This window comes from Chamaea fasciata, unplaced genomic scaffold (genome assembly GCF_029207755.1).
Source record: "Chamaea fasciata isolate MVZ Bird 193981 ecotype frontalis unplaced genomic scaffold, bChaFas1.0.hap1 SCAF_1, whole genome shotgun sequence".
Lineage (NCBI taxonomy): Eukaryota > Metazoa > Chordata > Aves > Passeriformes > Sylviidae > Chamaea > Chamaea fasciata.
The window spans coordinates 12,382,772-12,404,032 of NW_027094086.1; the positions used below are offsets into that span (position 1 = coordinate 12,382,772).

The 21,261-nt window shown below is 45.1% G+C and overlaps 1 protein-coding gene across 4 annotated transcripts in view; it reads right to left on the reverse strand.

The window, feature by feature from the left end:
• ZHX2 (zinc fingers and homeoboxes 2) overlaps positions 1-21,055 on the reverse strand; it is a 74,254-nt gene extending 53,199 nt beyond the window's left edge. For 3 of the 4 annotated variants that reach the window (XM_066176667.1, XM_066176657.1, XM_066176624.1), the window contains exon 1: positions 20,922-21,055. The gene's annotated coding sequence lies outside the window, so the exon portion shown is untranslated. Of the gene's footprint in view, positions 1-18,002; positions 18,151-20,921 lie in introns of those variants that run through there. The other variant, XM_066176641.1, reaches the window with a different exon arrangement.
• Positions 21,056-21,261: the final 206 nt, after the last annotated feature.

Genomic DNA, 21,261 nt, shown 5'->3' on the forward strand with positions numbered 1-21,261 from the left:
AATCAAAGAGCTGCAGACAAGTGAGCTGTTGCCTTCACTGCAGCAGGGCTGGAGGTCCCTTTGCCCAAGGATGGCCCTCCTTCCAGAACCCCACCCCACTGTACTCCATCAAATAGAGCTCCCAAGTACAGTTATTAATATACTTCTAACTGCAGGAATTATTGCTCTGTTACACTATGTCTTCTCTCTTCCCCCATGCATTAACTGGTTGCTTGGAGCTTTGCAATCCTTCAAAGAAAATGCTTTGAAAAATAAGACTGAGGAGGCTCATGTTAAATTGGGAAATAAGCACGCCTTGCTGGCTACCCTGAGAAACTAGGACAGGCTTCTCTCGACCAAATCTCCAGGTATCTCTGAGGCAGTAACAGTCGGCACAATTCTTAAAATACGCACAGGCTGATTAAAGGTTGGCTTACAGCACTCACAAGACTTGCAGCATTAGTGCAGACTTCTAAAATCAAACAGACATCGTGATTTATGAAAGAAACCTCCAAATGCAGGGCTGTTTGCTGAACCTCCTTCCTTGCTCTCCCACCTCACAACACACCTAAAGCTCCCCTTGGGAAAGCCTGAGTTACCAAAGTGGGCACAAGCAGAGGTACCCACATCTTGGATGTCAGTCCAAATTCAAACCAGCAGCTGTTCCAGTGTTAAAGTGGGGATGTAATCTACACTTTTCCAGGGGTCCTGACAACCAGCCATCATCCCGCTTCATCCCTTGCTGAGAGATGTGGCACAGATGTCTGAGGGGGAAACAGAGGGCTGAGCCGGGACAGCTGGCCAATGGATCCCCAAAATCTCAGAGAAGACAGCTGTAGAGCAGACTTTAAAACACATATCCCTTCCCAACAGGACGCTTTCCGTGAGGGAAGGGTTTTCCCCTGTGTGCCACATCCCAGGCCCTCTCATTCATGTGCTTGCGTCACATGGAAAAAGCTTTATTAGTGGAGAGGAGCCAAGTGCTGCCGGGCCCTACACTCCACTCAGTGACTGATAGAAGCCAGACTGAGTAACCAAGTACCTTCCCCTCCTCTCTCTCACAAATGAGGAACAAGGGCTGCTTCCACTGCCTTCCCCACCTTCCTCTCAAGTATCAAAGCACTCCCATGCCAAAACGAATTTAATATGGTGTTTTCATCCTCTTATTATGGATGAAGCAAAGCAAGACTAATAGTTTGGATTTACTTATGTCAGTTTAAATTAAGGCAAGGTTGCAAATCTTGCTTTGTCGCGCCCAGTACTCGACTGAGCCCACCACATCTCAGCAGTGCAAAACACTGCCTGGTTACGACCCCTGGCAGACTCCAGCTGTGGCAGATGGTGCCCTGGCAGGGTATCTTCCTGGCAGGGTATCACCCTGGCCATCACTGTTGGCTGCCATTTCTGTGCCAGGCTCAGGGCTGTGGCACTCCAATGCCTGTGGGAGGAGAGTGGGCTCCAGCTTCTCTATCACCCTGCACTGACATTCACCCCACAACCTCGAGCATGCAATCCAGCCAGCTTACTAACACCTCCTAATTGATATATTTAGGCCACTTTGCCACAAACGTAGGTGGTTTTGTTCCTCTCCTCTTTCACGTGGACTTCAATAAACAGTTTTTGGCCATCCTCCCACAGGTCATAATACAGGGAACACTTTAGCATCTTGAACAGAGCTATAAGGAAAACAGGTTAATGGACGAATGTTAATGTACAAATATACTGAACATAAATGACTCTCTCAGATGAGATTCAGAAATAACTACAGGAAATATAGACAGAGATCACCAGAGAAACCTACTGGTAATGCTCAAATTTATACAAAATCATAGAATAGTTTGGGTTGAAAAGGACCTTTAATTATATATTACTACAATTAAAATGGATCTTATTCCAGTCCTCTGCATATATACAACCTCTCAGTGAAGGAGACATTAGCTCTAAAGAATCTCCTATAAAGCAAATTAAGTAAAAACACCTTTAAACAAAGCCCAGCAAACCTCCAAATCCAGGCAGGGAAGTTACAGCTCTCTTTAGCCTGTCCTTCACGGATCTTCACAGCAGTCTGTGGAATCAGTCATAACTTTCCCATTCGTCCGTTGCAACATTATGACAACTTCTGAATAATTGGGAAGCAGCACAGCAGCATCAACTGGAACATCCACTGTCCAAATGCAAACTGCAGGGTTTGGATTTAATTTGTATTTATATGGCTGTGTTTTCCAGATGAAATGTGTGGTCTAAGCAAAAAAACACATCCAGAGTCTTCACTGCCTTCATCCAAACTCAGCCATATGCTCTCATATGTCCCACTGAAACAACCAGGGCTCCACCTGTGCCCCAAACCCCCTTAGAGCACTCCGCCCTTCAGGAAGTGCTGTAGTGCTCTGTTGAAAGATGAACAGTGCTCAAAAATTTTATTCTTCATGGAGGCTGTATTTAAAAAGATTTTCTACTGTCCTCGCTGGAGTTTCATATTTTGGATGTGTGAGAAAGCAGACATCGTGTGTAAGGAAATATAAATTCTGACTGCACAAAACTACCCTAAAGCCAGAACTTCAGGACTGGATACCAACTGAATTTGACCCCTTGAATCAAATTGCTCAGATCTTCTCTGCTGCTAAAATAAAGGCAGAATTTTGTCCTGAAAGCTTCCTGTTGCTCCCCAGTTTGCAGCAGAGTTTAACTAGAGACCTGTCAAGTTTCTAGCCCGCACCTCAAATGGCCTTGTCAAGTCATACAGTGAGCAAGAAGCAGCCAAGGCATGGTTTTATTGTCAGGGAATGTAAACAAATAACAGGCAGTGCTGTACATCTATCTCACATGCACATAATTTTAATTAAAGCATTTATGTAAATACAGATGCAAATTAGGTTCAGTATAGCATCTGGCAAATTACTATCAAAGACCTAAGGCTACTGGCAAATTATCAGCATGAGCTCTCACAATGTGAAGGTATGAAATCCAGTCTTGGTCCAGACACTGTATATTTTATTTGGCTTAAATTGGCAGTAAAACACCATACTGATACATACAAAAGAAGTTAAATAGTTTTCCATTTGAAAAAAAGAGCACTGAGGAGGTAAACCAGCATCCTTAAAATTCATCCTTTAGACAGCCTGTGTCCAGAAAGGAAAAATCCCTTTTTGCATTACTGCAACATCTACCAAAGAAACTCAAAGCATCTCTGAAATGTTAATTAATCCATACTCTCCCCAAGGGATATCTATTTTAAAGAAGGTTATATGGAGCCTGCATTCATCTCTCATTTGCCAAAGGCTCACAAGGAAAAAGCCACAGCAATCAAATCTGGACCTTGGCCCTGCCCCTCCACAAAAATCACAAGACTTCCCCTCCACAAAAATCACAGGAACTCACTCACGCCAAAGAGGTGTGAACGTCTTTGGCCTACATATCACTGCCTCAAAGTAGTGTTAACTTCAAAACCTTGTTTAACTTGCAAAGACTAATACAGGACAAGAAAAATAAAGGAAAACAAATCACAAGAGAAAAAAGTCCCTAACATTTGAAAACTGAAGGAATCTTTATATCATGCTGAAAGAATCTTATCTTTGGAAAACAAAAAGGTATGACCAAGGTAATCTTCACAGCAGTATCAGCATCAGCTTCTGCTGTTTCTTCCCTCCAGGTTCATTCCATCTTTACAGCCCTGGAAGGGGAGAGCAATTCTCCTTCACTCAGAATCACCCACTAAGACCAATGCTTCGAAAGAGGCAATAGCTCCTAAGGTTTTAAAGCAAACTTAACTTGATCAACATCAATGATGCTTAAATGCATGCTTAACCTTTTCCCTGCAATACCCTTGCACACTTCCCAGGGTATGGAATTCCCACTGGCACAAGTGAAATTACATTTCCAATTTATTCAGAACAGATGCATTAAGTTCTTTGGAAACAATTAATATTGGTGATGAAGAAAAAGAGAAGGAAACATAGTAAGGTTTGGAGTTACACGGGTACATTCACAGCGTGACAAAATGTGACATATACATGTCGTATCATTACTATGACAACAGTGTCTGGAGTATGTGTAACTGGCATTTTGTAAGCATATGGTCATATACTGGCCCCTTCCTGTGCTCAAAATGAAAAACAAAACAGAGGGACGGGAGCTAAAGGCATGAAGCCACAGACTGGCCAGTTTGCATTCCTTTGCCCTGATATCAGTTATAATGACTGCACAGTCATTCAAATGCTTTGCTTATTGACATGTTATTTGTCTTTTGCATCTTGCTTCCAAAAACCCCAAAAAACCTCCAAGAAACAAAAAGAAATAGCAAGTGCTGGTTTTGAACATTGGGACACAAGTGTGAATTCCTATAGTAACTGTGATTTTGTAGCTGCAGGGAGTGTGTGGAAGAGGGGAAGAAATGATGATGTAATTAAAGAAATGATACTGAGGTTGCACATCCCATTATCTGTTGGAACAGGCTAAATGCAAGAGCTTTTAGCTCCTGGAAACTGGACATCCCTGTTTTCCGTGGCTATTAAGAGAACTGGCGCATATCTATATCTATATTTATATCTACATCTATATCTATATCTATATCTATCTATCTCTCTCTCTATATATATATCTACATCTGTATGTATATATGTATATGACACTTGCTGGAGAGCAGTTAACATTTCAAGCTCTGCTTCTCCACAGCATGTCTGCATTTTTAATGGAGTACCTGCTCCAGCAAAATAATTTTCTGGGTCCCCTTTGCAAGAAGAAAAAGTGCCAAGTTTCATTGGAGGGAGGGGAGGAGTCAAGACTGTTACAAAGGATGAGACACCTCTCATACCTATTTTGGGAGAAAATCAAGAAGAAATCCCAGCGTTACCATGTATTGGTTGCAAGTCAGAGCCCACATTCCTAAAAGAGGCCAAGTTGGCCATCTTGACAATATCCTGTTGATAATCATATCTCAGTAGACTTTTTTCTTATCTGATGACTTATTCAGGCAATTTCAACAAATTGAATGATTGCACTAGTTTTGCCCAAAGCAGTAAGTGACTTGCAACACACAATCAAACAGATACATAAAAGACTTGCAGGTCTGATGTGGCCTCAGCTGGCACACCCTTGGGGAATTGTTTGGAAATCAGTGGTCCTATACTGTACTGAGAAGCTGAGCCACTCAAGGCAGCAACTCATTACCCAGGGACATGGGTGCATCAGAGGAAAAGGAGAGAGCAGGAGGGTATGGTTCCAGCCAGGCTCTGGGAGAGGTTTTAATTCCTCTCTGACCATGTGTAAACCATTTTTACTCCCCAGAGCTTCTTTACTTAATTCTTGTACAAAACTTTTCCATATCACAAATACTGGTATGGTAAATACACAAGAGGATACAAGGTGCTTGTATTTTAAGAAATATGAGATCAGATAAGCAACAATAAACCACTCTCTCCTTTGTTTCTCCAGTGAGGCTTGGAATAACCCTAAAGTGTTCTTCTTGAGAAAAGAAATGTGTAACTCTAAAATGCTGGGGAGGAAGAGGAGTATTTCATCAAAGGACCTGTACAAGCAGTCTAACAATATAACCTCTTGAAGGGAGCCAAAGATTAAAAGTTGGTGTGGAAAGACACAGTAGGTAGAAGAAATACAACAGTATCCATCTTTTAAAACTCAAGGGGTCTTGAAAGAGGGTGCTAGGAAGCGGGAAGGGAGTTGCTCTGCCCAAGAGGTAAAGTTGTGCCTTGTTTCCTCTGTCTGCATATTTTTCCACCTTTTATTTTTGGATCTCGCAACATTATCCAGCACTAGATGGCTAGAATAACAGCCACCGTGCCCTGCTCTGGAGTGCAGCAGGAACACTGGAACCTCCCTGCAAAGAAGGAGGGTAAGAGAGAACATGGAACATTAAAATGCATCTCTCACCTCTGTTTTGCTTAGGAGGATTTGAAAACACACCTTTAAAAATTTACAGGAATTCATTTCCCAGAAGTACTCCGGCAGCAGAGGAGCACCTGTGTAACCTCATCAAAACGCTGCGCAATGGGCAGGGCTATTGCGGCAGAGCCCGGGTGCACAGGAGCCCAGCAGAGCCCCTCGGCTTCCCCAGCACAGGCACGCTGTGCCTCGGGCTGTGCCAGCACCGCCTCACTCGGGAATCGCACCTCTCCGTGCGCTTGGCCAGGACAGCTCTGCTGGCAGGAGCCTGCGGTGTAGGCACGGCTTAACCCCGAGCTATTTTCAGCAGAAGGCGGGATGCGAGCTAACTTGCCAGCATACAGTACAGCCTGTGTCGTCAGAGAAAATCCAGCCTTTGTGCCCTGCCACACAGAGCTGCTCAGTCCACTGGAGGTGGATGCTGTCAAGGAAGAGCCAACATGGTGATGCCATGAAATGAATGGTTTTATAAACCCTCCGACGGGACAGTTTTCATTGATACACAGACGCTAGATGAGCGCTGTTTTGGGCCCCATCGCATCTGGTTAGTGCAGAAAGACCCACCTATACAAGCAGGGCAGTCCAAAGGCCAATTTGCAGTCCTTAAGCCAAGGCAAGCACAACGCATCAACAGCATCACTGGAAAAAATGTGGAACTAATACATCTCAAAGGAGACTGAACTCTTCTGAGAAGGCCAGGTCTAGCAGGACCAGGACAGCCCTATCACAGACTCAACCCGGAGCCATTTTATTTGGCTGGCTGACCTGTTCCCCGGTTTCTGCCCTTGAACTGTTTTTGCCTTTTTGTCTCTTAATTTTAGGCCTGGATAACATTTTCTTGTGACAGAATTTACTGTGACCCAAAGTGGCTGCTGTCTGGAGTACCCACCAATCTAAACACACATGAAAACTTTAACACTTCCAAGCCTGTGTATCACCCCTGAGGACACAGGCAAACACAGATATAGCTGATCAACAGCTGTTTTCTTTCAAAAATGCTAGAGACCTGCAAGTCCTAGTGAATTCCCTGTACCCCATGGATTACTTAGATGCCAAGACATCACTTTGAAGGCTAGACTTAGAAACCACTTTTCATAAATCTGAACAATAATTTTTATTTTGACATGACTACATTGCCAGAAAATGAATTATGATTTGTAGCATCGTCTAAAGCATGGTCCAGTTCTCAGTCCGAAAGTGTTGAAATCAGGAATTTGCCCAAGACTGCAAATACATGCTTTCTCCTTGGAAACATAGTGCGCAGCGGAGGAGCAGGCAGAAGACACATTTGGAATTTCTCTGCTGCCAGCCACTGTTTTAGTTTGTGGTATGACACCAAGAACTGAGAGTTGCTGCTTCTACCGAGAAACCCTCCTTCTTCCAGTTATTTCATAGGGCACAGTAAGTTTCTACTTACTGGAAGTGTTAGTTATCACTATTTCCTCACATAATTGATACTTAATAATCAATGCCTTTGGCATTGTTAAGACACGGCTGCCAACATTTTGAATTACACTGATCTTCCCTCTCCTCAGGAAAAGAGATTTTACAACATCTCTCACCTGTGATTCAGCCTCAAACTCAGTTGGAGGAATGGTGTCTGTTTTGGATGGCAGACTCCTCCTAAGTACCAAGGAAAATGCAAGGAAAAGGCTCCCAAAACTCAGGCAGAGCTTTGTGCCCATGCTGAGAGGCATACCTTTGTCAAGGAAGGGAGCAGCTCTACAAAAGGAGAGGTAAAGGCACCCACTAGTAACTAAAAAACACCAATGACCTACTCTGCAGCCTCCACTGCAGCTATCTCTAGAAGAGCTGCACCAGCCACCAGTCAGGGACTCAATTCTTGTGTCTACCCATTTTCTGGCTTTTGGAGGAATTGCCTCAATAAAGAGTCACAAAAGCAGCTTAAGATCTGGATGTTATTCTTGTAGCAGTAGAATCCCAGAAGTCTTCCCCAGAGACACTTATGCTAGTTTTGAGGGCAAAACCAGATGGCATTCAGTGTGCTGCTGGAATATTCCTGGAGATCAGTGTGACAAGGGAGTCCCTTCAGCACCTACTGAAGTCATACACTGCACAGCAGGACCACTAAGTTGCGTTTACCACATTCACCTTGCCAGAGTGGTGTGAAATAAACATTAACTTAAACTTTGTTTCAGTGAAGGGCTTTGAATTTCTGCCCTGGGCCTGCCCTAACTTTGCTCCAGCAATTGAAAGGAATGGCTCCAGGAGAGAAACCAAGTATCCATTGCAATTTGATATAATGTGGGATGAAATATTCACACTCAGTAAGAAATAAAGTTGTACCAGAGAATGCTTCTGATCTGGATTTATTTTGCCACGTGGCTCCACTTCAGCACTACCTGCAACCACAGAAGCTCTACGAGTATTAGAGGCTGGTCATTCCTGATACACCCTGCATCTTCCAGACACAGAGGGCCTTTTTTACTCTGAAGGCCAGTTGCAAAGATGGTAAACACTGTGCAGACTGGTCCTCATTCCTGGAGTCACACCTGTTCTCTTTAAAGCATGTCTCCCTACTTTACCAAAGAATGCCTCCCACATGTGTTTACACCAGTGTTCGCTCTGCAGATGGCTGTGGGAAAGAAACAGAAATTTTAATCTGTCTGGTGCACCACCAGCTGAGCTGCAGTAGGGATTCAGTGGACACACTCTTTACTGCCGGTAGACTTAAGCGATGAGATGAACACAGTTTTATCTCCAAAATCTGGACTGAGGGGTAAAATAGCTTCCCTGCTGTTTCTTGGTACCAGAGAGAACTAAAACAACTGGCTCCATCCCAGGGAAAGCTCTACACACTGCTCATCTCTGCAATTACGTAGGAGCTCTGTTTGGAATGGAACAGGAATGACTTAGTAATGGCTTAGCGAGTGTCCCCCTCTTTCACACTAACAGGAGTTCAAACAAAAGTATCATTACAGTTTTGGGCAAAACTTTTCCATCCTCTACTGGCTTTCTATTGCTTGGCCCCAGGCAAAATGTTCAACTTTTGTGCCTCAGTTTCCGAGCCACTTAAACAAGAGTAATAAAACCTCTTCTGGAGGTATCAATTACACCTTGGTGCTTGCACAGGAGGATGCAAAGGAAAGCAGTACAGGACCCAGAGATCATCAATAAAGCATTCAAGACTCTGCCACCGATGCTTCAGCAATCCAACAGCCCACTTGACCCCTAGAGCCAGATAAGCAGCACTAGCTCAGAAAGCCAAAAAAACAGGAAGAAGCTACCAGGTTCTTCATAGTCATGAGCTTTTTAATAAAGCTCAACAAAACTTGGAGGCATGTTCTCTGCTGTTGCTCTTGCCCTTTTGCACAGCGAGCAAGTCATAAATATTTCAGGGGAAGAGTCCAGAAAATTTGCAAGACTGGTCCTAGCCTTTTACAGCATTAATGAGCAGGCCATTAATAGTTAATGAAGCAGCTGCTGGTGATCTCAGAGGTAAAGGCAAGACGAGAACAGCAGTGTTTGCCCATTCACTACAATGCGATAATGTGAAGGAATGGCTTGATCCTTCTATCAAATTCTCCCCCTCACAGCAAGACTCAGAAGCAGATCACAGGACTTCCAGCAGAACCACACACAACCCCTTGCCCCACTGCTGTCACCCAGTAGGGATGACAGCTGCTGGAAGTGGTCTGAACCAACCATCCAGATGCTCTGGGCACATCTGTGGGACTGCAAAGGCCTCAGTTCTCTGTCTCAAATACAAGATCAATGTTCCAAACAACCAGATAGGACCATGCAAAGCCTATGTGCAAGTGTGTGCATGTACCCCACAATCACACATATGTAAAAATGCCAATAAAAGGAGTGAGGGTTGAGGTCTTTTAAAGGTCTCAACTGTTTGTTCAAAGCTGCACTTTGAAAGCCAAATTCACAATACAATTGGGCAGCCAACTTCAAAGAACAGTTTCTGTGATTTCAGCCTCGGATGCAGCAGAGGACTTCGGTGAAAAGGTATTTTTGCTGTACTCACTCTTTCATATATCTGAACTGACATCCCTTGGTTGGATGTTTGCAGACAGGAAAGCACCTTGCAGACAAAAAGTCACCTTTAGGCAACTCTACCTGCCAGGAGCTTTGCCAAGGAAGGGCACTAGTGACCAGGCTGCTGGATGCTGCTGGATGCAACTGCAGTGCTGCAGCTCATGCAGGGGCACAACAAAACGGCAAGGCAAGAAGAACTGGGTGAAAGTTTGGACACTGCCAAACTCAATTTCCTTTTTTTAATCCCTGCCAGTATCATTGATTTTTGAATGATTTGTGAAGTTTGTTTCTGTATTCCTCCACATTCATGTGTATGTGGGTCTATCAGTCCCAGCACAGTAACTTCCTACTGGTCTAATGAAAACAGGTAAGTTGTGGAGGGAGAGACCCCCACCACCTGTGCTCTGGAGGGGTTAGTGTGACCCAGTGCATGCAGGAATTCGCCACCACAAATCAAACACACTAAAAGCGGTTTGCGTCAGTGCTGCTGGCCCCAGGAATAATCAGTCTCCTGGATTCCAGCTCACATCACATCTGGCTTGTCACAGATTAAGCCTTTCCTGTAGTTTTCTATTAGGGGTCCTCACAAAAAACAAGGATTTGTAGCAGACAGGCTCCCTGAAGAGTCCCAGGTGGACAGGGACAGCACAGACCCACCTTCTTCAACAGCAAACTGAGCAGGGTTTGGATGCAATCTGAGTATCTCCCTTTTATATAAGTGTGCTTAGCACAGAGTGCAAAAGTTCATGTGTTTCAGCCGTTCAGGACTGGCAGTCAAGAGCATTGCATTCAAAGGGAAGAGAAAAATAAAAGCTTAATCTCAAAGTTAGTCTTAATTCCACCCTCCAAACCAGAGATGTTTTCCTAGTGCAGGAGTCAAAGGCAACTGCAGCACTGCACCCTTTGTTAAATAATTAACTATGATTTGCCTAATCTATCTGCAGGTTCTCACTGAAGAGACAAAAAGTATCCCCATCAACACCCAACTCTCACCTAAGCAATGAGCTTCCTACAGCACCTCCTGGGCTAATCCTCTAGTTTTTAACAAAACTGGTCCTTGACTTTTCTCACCTTCAAACATGATTCTGCCTGCTGCTCTCAATGCAGATCAAGGGCGACCCTAGTAGATCCTTACTGAGCTAAGACATAAAATAAATGTATTAAATTTCAAGTAATTATGTTATTCTGTAATGTTACTAAAAACGATCATTTGCCAAACATGCTCTGGAAAAAAATTACTACTTAGACTTAATAATAAAGTACATAATTAGCAATGAATGTATAGTGCCTCTTTTTAAAATCCATAGCATGTAATGCTCCTTCATGCTTTGAGTGGGGAGTGTCCTAAAGTCATCAAAACCCTTGATTTAAAGGCTTTAATACCTTGAACTAATTTAAATCACATTAAGGATGAAACGTCACATAGGAAGAACCCTACGAAATCCAGATGTGCATTGGGCTGTTCCTCACTCTCACACCATGTATTTTACATAATTTAGGAACAAATATTTTAAAACAGCAGACAAGTAAAAAAAAATCTTTAATGACCAAAAATACCTACTCAACCTCAAATGTTTCTTAATCAACTTCTTATTCGCTGCCTTTTCATTTAAAAAAGAAGGGAAAAGAACTTGACATTTTACCTTCTCCTCCAGCTACACTGCAAAACTTTTAATGCTAAGTGTGTGTTACATTTTCTGTTTCCAAGCCTTTGCGAACTTATTTTTTACTGATTTTACAAGACAGAAGAGGGATGTGCGCCATTCATGCACTAGCCAAAAATTTATCAAGCTGCAACCCCAAAAAAACCAAATGTCCATAGCAGAAGCTGAAGAGTGTTCCAAAATGATTATCTGTAGGCTGCAAAGACCAATAATAAAGGGTTGCAAATCACAGTCCTTTTCCACTGCTGTGCAGACCAGTAATGACAAATTTGAGCAGGAGAAGGGTCTCTCAGCCAATCTGTGCCAGAAGCTCAGCATGGAACTCATCTGGAAAATGCTACAGCAGAGCCTAGATACACAAGCCAAACACTGACCTTGCAACACACAGTAGCAGCCTCCATCCTGAGACTCAGTAAAAGGATCAGGACAAGAGACAAGGAACAAATAAAACCCTTATCTACACAGGAATGAACAAAATACAGGCAGATTAAAAAATAAAATAACTAAAGCATGTAAGATGAAAACATGAATCAGTGTAAGTGGCCCTACTGCTTGTGCCAGTGAGAGGCAAATAGGAAAGGATGCCTCCAGTGCAAGGCAGATAACTGAAAAATATGATCAAATTCCAACCTTGGCTGCAGAAATCAATCCAGAGAGGAAACTCAGGTATGAATTCAGGTTTCCTGTGCAAATACACTACACAGAATGCGTCAAACTACATCTCACACCACTCCACACAACATATCTAAAAGCTAAAACCGTGGCAGAGCCCAGGTGATATTTCCCACCCCTCTTGCTGTCTGCTACCATCTGTAAGTAAAGCAGCCTGTGAACAGCCACAAATCCTTTGCCGTGCAGCACTGCATACCATTTACATCACCACCAATTTCGGGATGCAGCTTGTGTTAAATACCCAGTATATCCTTGCAAAGTACCTTGCACACTTTTCCCTAGAGTGCCTCCCATTCAACAGCACATTTCAAAGCAGATCCCTCTCTCCTTCAAGCACCACAACAACGTTTTGCCAGCAGATGGAAAGGTGCTCTGCTTGCCCTGTGAGCACCTTGCCACAGCAAGCTCCTTGCTGGGATGTGGATGGAGCCCTCCAAAAAAAAAGTCAGGGTGGGAACAGACTGGTAGGGAAGAGGTGAAGGAACAAGGAACCACAAAGAAATTAAAAATGCAAACCCTGTCCTCAACAATGATCCTCCTCCTAAACCGGGCACAGGGTGCAGATAGGGATGTGCATACTTTTAATTTAAAAGAAGCTTATATTTAAGTCCCCCAGAATTTTTGTGGGAGAGTTGCAGAGGGCTCAGCATGGAATTGGAGCCAGCTGGCAAAGGGTGTCTGGGGCCTGCTCATCCCTTGCACCCTAGGGTGGCAGACCCTGAGCTCAAGGCACTCCCCTTGAGGACTCTGTGATGAGAACAAGACCATTCACTGCTCACCAAGAGGCAAGAACAGAGCAAGGAAAAAGGAGTTCAGATTTCAGGAGATTTAAATTCACCAACTCAGTGCTCTGATTCACTGCTGGAGAAGAGATAGGGCTGGAGCTAAGATCATTCCTATGTACAAACTCTTTTCAGCATAAATAATATATTGTGACACTCCTCTCCAGACTTGGACGCACACTGAGTGTTTGCATGCTCTCCTGGACCATCACACAGGGGTAAACACATAAAAACAAGGTCGATAAGGCTAAGATCCAGGATAACAGGACAAACAAACAGAATCTAAGGCACTTCAAGTATATTTAGGGTTGAGAGCAAAACCCTTCAGAGAGGTAAGATTTGTTTCCTTTATCTGATTAAGTGTGGGTCTTGAAACTTGTGTTTGCCTTGAGCAGTATTTCTCAAACCACCTCACCCCCCTGACATCACCAAGGCACACAGACAAGATGCCAACAGATACACAGAGGAGGGGCATCCTGTGAAAACTATTTTAGCAATAGTGAAATCGTGAGGATGCTCTAAAGAGATGCCAATTTAAAAGTAGTTAAGAAAACAGTCCCCTCCAAACACATCATTCTTTCTTGTCACTCCAATTGTTTTAAAACACATGTAGAGCCGACTCCTCTGTTCTGCTGAAGAATCCCAGACAGGCAGAGGGAAGTAGAGGCTTCTTTAGGCAGCCTGGAAACTCCCTACCCGCTGTAGGTGGGCAAAATCCTGCAGGTCCTCAGTGGCCACCAGTCCGTCCTTGACAGTCTGGCATGGGCGCACTGGGGACAGATGCATTTGCCAACTCCTCCATGCAGCAACCCCTGGCACTTTCCCTGGTTTGAAAACCCCATGCAAAGTTTTGTCAGTATCATCAGCCAGCTTTTTCAGCTGGCTTCTCAAAGAAAACTAAACCTAGCCCTGAGATATGAGAACAGATCCCAAAAATCTGCAACTGTAAGATCATGACTCCTGGTACTGAGTATCACTTATTGGTAATGAAAAGCAGCATCATAATGGTGACAGGCTGCAAGAGATGGCATGGGGATGCCAGATAGTAAACACAGGAGTGATAAAGGACTCAGCAACTACCTCTGGCTGAGCAAAAGAAGGACACTGCTCTACTGGACCCTTGGGTTGGAGCAGTGACAGTCATGTGGACTTCCAGCCAGGCAGCCAAGTGCTCTCCCTGGAAGGGAGCTGAGCACTCAAACAACTTCCTCGCCTTTCAATCACATGGAAATAACACTCTTCACAGAAGACCAGGAAGGGGAATCTCTTTGGAAAAATGCAGAAAAAAACAGCTTCAGGGGAAACTAGGATTCTTTGGGATAACCCCATCTTCCACAATTTTCAAGAAAGCTGTACCAAAGCCCGGAAAACAACAAGCACCAAAGCTTTTAACAGCAGTGTGCTCCCAGCATATCATTTAAATAAATCAGTTTCAGGAGAGACAAAAGACAAGGAGAAACTCCCTGTGGTGCCTGACAGTTTGTGCTCAAGAGGATGCTGAAAAAAAACCCACAAGACGACATATTTGCTTTTGAGGTGGGCGGTAGGAAGAGGGGCGGGGAAGGAATATCCCCAGAAACACTTGAGGCCAGAACCATCAGGACTGTCCTTCATTTTGTGTGAAAGTGAATCAGCAGTGCCCTGCCAGCCCGGTAGCAAAGCTTGGGGATGCTGCTGCTGTCAGCTTTGTACTGGCTTTCACTGGCAGGAGAGGAGGCAAAAACCTCCCTGCACCACCTCCCAGGCCACCACCACAGCACACACTGAAACCCTACAAAACTTAACTGCTTCCAACTGGTATCCTCTTGGATTTTTGTCTTGCTAGCGGAATTTAAGAAAAAGAACAAGTATTTTCCTACTTCTGCTATCTAAGTGAAGTGCAACATAAAGTATCTGAAACTAATAAGCATGAAATTAGGTTGAGAAATGTAAAAAATGAATGTCCAAAACTTAAGAGTGAGAAAAGGGAACACACACACCAGAGGCAACAGAAGGGGCACAGAGTCCTTGAGACATAATGGTATTTAATAAAATCCCTCTGAGACTGCCTTCAGCAGCAGCTCAGAACCTGCTTTTTTTGGGTGGTATTTAAAAAAAACCAAACAAACCACAAATAACAAGATTCTGCTTAAAAAGAAAGGAAACACATTCTTCCCTACACAGTTTTGCTCATAGGACTTCTTCCTCCACTCATCAAACTGGACAAGAGGTTAAGTAACACTGAATCTGAGGCTTCCTTAGTTATGGTCACTGACTCAAAAGAAGCAAGAAAATCTCTCCATTTTTTTTTGTTGGTTGGGGTTTTTTTTTTTTGGTTTATTTTAAGCTCCAGTGAATGAAATATGCATTTTTTACACTTTAAAAATTGTGGGAACAACACACAGTCAACTACAAGAGAGAAGCCAAATAAACAGGCAATTTGAGGTTGCAAGTTTAAAAAAATACTTAGTATTTAAGAGAGGAAAAAAGGCCAGGACAGGAAGAATAGGGGGAAAAAAGAGAAGGAAACCCCTAGATTTTGGGCCTCTAATAGGCTCAATCAATAAATGAAAAGCACTGCAAGATATTCCCACCCCATCCAACCCACTGCTCAGATGAAATTAATTGTCCTCTCCACCAGTCCCAATTGGGACCACACTGCAAATCACAGCATCAAAATGCTACAGGTTAAAAGCTAACACTAAAGATTTATATCTCTACATGTCACTTAAGAAAGGAAGGAGAGAGCAGAGGACTGTTTCTCTGCAAAGCCAAAGCTAAGGGTTTGCAAGTGGAGTTAACACAAGGCAAGTATCTTTGCTTTTCATCATGCAACATTTTTCCAGGAAAGAAGATGAATTTCAGGCTGTGGATGAGTTTATCAAGTGGACTGAAACACACTGTGGGCAGGTAATACCAGTCTGGAAGAAACTGTGATTTGCACAGAGCTATTTGCATTTGCCAGGATGTGCTCATTCCTATGATCCAGAGCCTCCACTGCCTGTACCTGCAGGAGGGGCAGCACTTATCAGGGGCCTAACTCCAGCAGTAACAATGGTTTCCCAGAGCAGAGGGTTGACGTGCAGACACCAGGGGCTGAAAAAGCACCTAAACAGCAGGCATGTCTGCATGGGCACATCTCACATCAGGTCTGTACCACCAATGCTTACCGCATCAGCCCGGCTGGGACAATAAACCCACTATCAGCACATTCACTCAAGGAGAAAGTTCTTGATGTGCTTGTGGGATGCTGACCAGACCAAAGCACTTGGTACGCTGCCTAATGAGGTATTAAACACACACAGTCTTACTTTTTACCAAAGCCTGTAGGCATGGGACAAGAGGCAATGGTTTTAAACTGAAAGAGTGTAGGTTTACATCAAACATTAGGAAAAAATTTAAAGATCCCTTTCAACTATCAGGCTGGGCAATCCCAGACAAAGGCAGCACGAGACAGAGGCCTACAGGATTTCAGAGTTTTTGAACCAAGCAGACAGAAACTGAATCCAAGACTGAGCCTGGACCATGGTACTGTTTAACCTATAGTCTGTGTGGGTGGGAGTTGTGGAGACCTGCAAATTCCTCCCAATAAGCCTCTAATAGTTTCAGAGGCAAGCAAGTGGTGAGCAGGCTCCAGTTTGCTAGATCAGGTCCCCACTCGACAACAACCTGGAGAAGATACAAACTGCAGATGTTGTTGGGGAGGTTTGTTCTCAGAGCAAAGCTGAATTCTCTGCCCCTGCCCTGCTTTCAGCACCCAGCACGTGCCTGTGTCCCCAGCCAATTTGCAAAAGGTTGTCAAAACCCACTGCAAACTCACCCCCTCCACGCCGGATGTGCCATTTCTAACCATGCAGGTGTTCCAGATCCCCTTCTTCCACCTTTGGTTCCCAATCTTTCCTCCCCTGTCACCCCTGCAGACGGCAAACACTCCCCCCTGTCAAACGCTGACATGAGCCTGCCCACTGCCAGCCCCTCTGGGCACTGCCCACGGCAGGCCAGGCACATGCAGTCTCATCCATGAATTCAAGATGTTGCACCATAATCCACCTTCTCAGCTATCAGAATCTCCCAGGATGACTTTTTTAAAGTCCACTCCTAGCTGCCAATACCTAAACCTTCTCTCCTTGCCTGTCTTGTTCTCTCTCAGCTCACTAACAAAACCAAGCCACCTAAGCCTTCTGCAGCACTAAATACACAAAATCATTTCACAGCTCTCCCTCAGTTTCACCAGCAGGCTCACAATACTGGTCATTCTACATAAACTCAGCTTATGGAAAATTCAGTTTTCCCTTTAGAAACTGGTTTGGGGTCCCACGGTTCTGAAAGAAGCTTGCCAAATGCATTGTCTTATTTTCAAACTCACAACATTTTTACAACAACTACAAGTACTAATTTTTAAAATAAAACAACCAACCAAACAACCCTTCTGCCTTACAAAGGCATGGCAGTTTTGGGCAGAAGGCTGGCTTGGTGATTTCTCAACTGTTTCTGAAAGGCATGTCTGGAATTGAACACTCTTCCCTTTATCTTCCAAGCACCCAACTTATTTTATTTCCATTTCGCTATACATTCACAAACCAAACTCTCAAATATTACCCCATATGAAAAGTTTTTGAATAATTCTGGAAATCAACAGCTCTTTCAGCTTTTCAGTAAAAAACTCAACTCACTGCTACCGTGGGACTGAACAGTATCATCATATCCCGTAAACTTCAGATCTATTTTTTGAAGGGTTGATAAAATAAACTAACCACAAGTATTAGTTCCAGCTGATGTGACACATGTAAACACACCTTGACAGAAGACCAGCAATTATCTTAATGACTTTAAGTTAAAGCCTTTATAGATTATTTTAGTACCAACTATTGTTTACTACTTACCTACAGTATGGACAAATACCATCATGTAGATGTGCAGTAACTTTTAGGGGAAGAACACACTTGCTGAATTACTCTCACACTTGAAAGAAAGCCAAACTACAATTACACTCAATGCAAAATGTAAATGTAGTTTTTACCTGACAGCCATGCTGAAATCTCAGGGAATTCAGTTGTGACACTGCATGCTTCTGAACAAATTCTAATCAAAATACTCTTTCGATTTATTTTCAGTGGATGTTTACAATCCTTAAGTGGACACAAAGAAAAATAATTTAGACATGGATCAAAACATCCCAACCAGAAAAGACTCCAAATAGTATTTCTGTTTTGGAGGATCATCCAAGTTAGGGCAAAACAAAAAGGATGGAAACCTGAAGATGTCACGCATGCAAATACAGTGATGTCATGTCTGGCATTAAAATCTTTGTCTTTTACGAGGATGAGCAAAACCTGCTGTGTTCTCATTCCAGCCTGGAGCAGTTTGAAACTGGTTTGAAAATGCAAAAAGATGCCAGTAACTTTACTATATTTAATGTTGGCTTTTCTTGACTTTTAATAAAAACACAATTAAACTTTCCCCTCCCCAAAAGAAAAAACACAAATGTGACACTACAAATTTGGGCTGTTTCATATGATGGATTATTCATTTTACAGATACTGACTAGAAATTGCTGATTGTAACTAGAGTAAAATGGCAAAAAACAAGTGGAAATTTGAAAGAAAGCGACTGGAAGCAGTGTGCTACTTTCAAACACTGGCAGTAGGAAATGTCCTGTGTGACAAAACTCTGACAGCTGAACTCTTGGGGTGGACAGGCAGGAAAAATGTCATTTTAGACGGGTGAGTAATCACAAGGTCTTTGGGCTGATGACTGAGCTATAAACACCTATCCTTGCTTTCTGGCACTGAGTTTACAAGAAGAGAGGACAAACATGGGAGAGCTCTTGGCCATTGCATTCTGTAGAAGTCTGAGGGGATAAACACGCATATGGGGGCAAAGTAAAATAAGGACCAGCCAAATCTTGGCATTTATATTCTTCCCAATTGCTGGCCAGTACCTTGCTCTCCCTCATCCAGAAATCAATTTGCAATTCTGTTTCAAAGAGCTCCTGAGTTCATACAACACACTGAAGCCACATCTACATTAGAAAGGCTTCACTGCTACAGAAATATGTTACCCTGGCAAAGCACTCTGGTCACAGATACCTCTTAAACAATAATATTGCTCATCTACTGGTCTAATAAAACCACGGCAGCACACACCACTCTCCATTCACATGCCATTTCCCAGTAAGGCTGCACGCATGAGGTTTCTGCTAGAGACATCAGACCTCCTCTAGTTACATCTGTGCCTCCACGACCCAACCCCAGCCAGGAGGGAAAAACTCCGCAAAAAGTTTAATCTGTAGTTTAAAAAGAAAAGGCACCTCACTGACAGCCTTGTGCTGTGACCCTGCTATTGCTGCGGAAGATGCCCTGTGCTGTCACACGTGCAGCTCCCCAAGGCACTGTACACTCTGCCACTCTCACCCGCTGCTCTCCGCGCTGCTGCTGCTGCTGCGGGACCGGGCGGGCAGGAGCTGCTGATGCCCAGCAACCCTGACCACCAGCTCCCCTTCCCACCCAGCCAAGAGTCCTCCTCTTCCCTCCAATTCCTACTTCTTTGGATGTTTTCTCCCCTTTTGCTCTCCACCTTCCAATCCAAAACTTTTGCTTTGTTCCCCTGCACGGCAGAACCCTCGCAAGTTCACAGGGTTTCCAAGAAGCACCTGCCCAAAGAAAGGATGGGGAGCCGCCATCGGAGAGGCGCTTGGGCAGCCAAGGGGGGAGGAAATCAGAGCCATGCCCCGCCTCCTCGGCCGTGTCCCTCAGGAGGGATTCCCAGGCTCTGAAGGAACAAAAGTGCTCAGGAAAGAGCTGGGTATACGAATACCCCGAAGTCAAAACAGGTACATCCCTGTATCATTTCCAAGTTACATTCCTGACAAAGGTGGGGGGAATCAGTATATTTCTCTGTCGCCCTCATCCCAGAGGGAGAGAGAGAAGGACAAAAAAAAAAAAAAAAAAAAAAAAAAAAAAAAAAAAAAAAAAAAAAAAAGACGGTCCTGTGATGCCTTCGGAAACTGGCTAAAACAAACGGGAAAGTCACCCCTCATTCAAAAAAAAAAAAAAAAAAAAAAGTGGATGCAACGTGCCATAGCCCGAATTTCCCCAAATCTGCCCATTCCGGGGAAAATAAAATGCCACGGGAAGGCAGAGCCTTTCACCGAGGGTGGAGGAGGGAGAGATGGAGCGGGGCGCCCAGCTCTGCCCCGCCGCGGTCTCGGCTCGGTGCAGCCGCTCCGCCTCGTCGCTCCCCGCAGTCACCGGCGGCGAGCCCCGCGCCACGACCACGGCGTCACGGGTGGGAGGGGGGCTGCCGAAGAGGGGAGGGCGGGCAGGAGGAAGAAAAAAAATCAAAAATTAAACCAGAAGAAACCACTGCCAAGTGCGGCCGCGGGCGCGGAGCCACGCGCGGCGGCGGCGCCGGGCCCCTCCCGCGCCCCGGGGCGGCTCTGCCCCCCCGGCCAGGGAGCCCGCGGCTCCTCGTCAGGGACCGCGCTGACAAAATCCCCTGCTCGCCTCTACGTAACGCCCTGTCGAAAGCGGACGCCATATTTTGTGTTGCTGATGTCGACATAGACAAACGTAGACATGTTTCCCCCCCCCCTCCTGCTTTTCCCCCCTTCACCCAAACTTGCGATCGGGAGGCGGCGGGGAGCGGGAAAGGGGCGAGGGGAGAGAGGCTGCATGGCCAAAAATGAAAATGTAGCCAAAATAATTAAGAGCCCACCCCGAACAACCCTCCCGGCTCCCACCGCCGGCGGTCTCCCCCGCCCTGCCCCCCACCTCCCGGCCCCCGCCGAAGTCCAGGGAACCGGACAGTTTCTTGCAGGAGGAAAAGTTGGGTGCGAGCGGTCGGGGCGGGAGCGCCGGCGAGCGTCCGTGCGCAGGGAGGGGGCGTCTGGGGAGCGCCGCGCACCGGGGGAGGGGGCCCCGCCTGGGAAGTTTCCTACCTGCGCCCAGGGCGGCGGCACCGACTGTCCCGGGCGGAGCGGCACCGGGGCTCCGCTCCGCGCCGCTCCGCTCCGTGCGCCGCCCGCGGCCGCGGGACCCCGCGCCCCCCGCCCCCGCCGCGCCGGCCCGCGGGGAACACGCGCGCCCCGCCACGCGCGCACGCACCGGCCCGGCCCCGCCGCGGAAAAAAAAAAAAAAAAGAAAAAAAAAAGGGGAGAAAAAAAAAAAAAAAGAAAAAAAAAAAGGAGAAAAAAAAAAAGAGCCCTCGATCGGCGGGGATCTACGCCAAACCCCACATGATCTCTGACGTCAGCCTGCGTATTTGCATACGATACCACC